Source organism: Camelina sativa, chromosome 17 (genome assembly GCF_000633955.1).
Source record: "Camelina sativa cultivar DH55 chromosome 17, Cs, whole genome shotgun sequence".
Lineage (NCBI taxonomy): Eukaryota > Viridiplantae > Streptophyta > Magnoliopsida > Brassicales > Brassicaceae > Camelina > Camelina sativa.
The window spans coordinates 27826439-27827439 of NC_025701.1; positions in this window are offsets into that span (position 1 = coordinate 27826439).

The following is a 1001-nucleotide window of genomic DNA, read 5'->3' on the forward strand; positions in this document are numbered from 1 at the left end:
AAAGGTGAGTGTACGAAAATCTCTTAGCTACAACCATACCAAAAATCAGTACCTTTCAAAACGATTTGACCAGTCGAATTCTCCTTCTCCCAAACCCTGACAGTTCTGTTTCTCTCTTAACAGTAAGGAAAAATCTTGTTCTCCTTCTCTTTTTCCTTTGCACCAAATAACCAACACTTAACTGTCTTTCTCTCCCTCTCTCAGATGAAAATGTCGACCAAAACACAAAAGCATGAGAGGAGGCGTGAGTTGAGAAAGAGATTAGGGCTTTTTGGTTTAATTAGATTAAACTAGGATTTAATTAAACTAAAATTAATTAAAATCCACTCTTTTTGTTTACTCAACTTAACCCAAACTCTATTCCCGGAACACGGATGTTACAATTCTCCCCCACCAACATCAATTCGTCCTCGAATCTCGAACAACTATCAGTCAAGGACTCCCGTGCAACCGTCTCTACGGTCCGCACTCCTGCGACCGATCTACAGAAGGTCATCTCTAGGCGATAGACTCACGCTCCAGGCGTCATTTGCTCTCGACTTTTTGGACTTTCCTTTACTCATAGGCCTAAACCTTGAGTTTTTATTGGCTCCTCATCAGACCTAAGTCTGCATGCCAAATGTTGGCTCCTCATCGGGCCTAAACCCGCATGCCATAATATATATAAGGAAAAATCCAAACTCGTCTCTCGGGTCGTCACCCTACAGCGCGCCTCCGGATCGTCATCCGAAGTCGATATACCAACCATACTCCCAAGTCACAAAGTCTCCGAGTATGGCAGTACTAGGAGAACCAAGGTCCCCCAAGAGTCACGAGCAAACGTTTCTGAACACGTCTGAGTCCTATCCCTATCCAGGTTTCCTTCCCGTGGCTCGCGTAAAACATCTCAATGTCCTACCAACCACATATCCCCTCACTGGAATACCTCATGACCACACAAGGATCATATACATGCCACAAGGGCCGCCACAAAGGCCAAACAAAATGTCCTAAAGAGGACC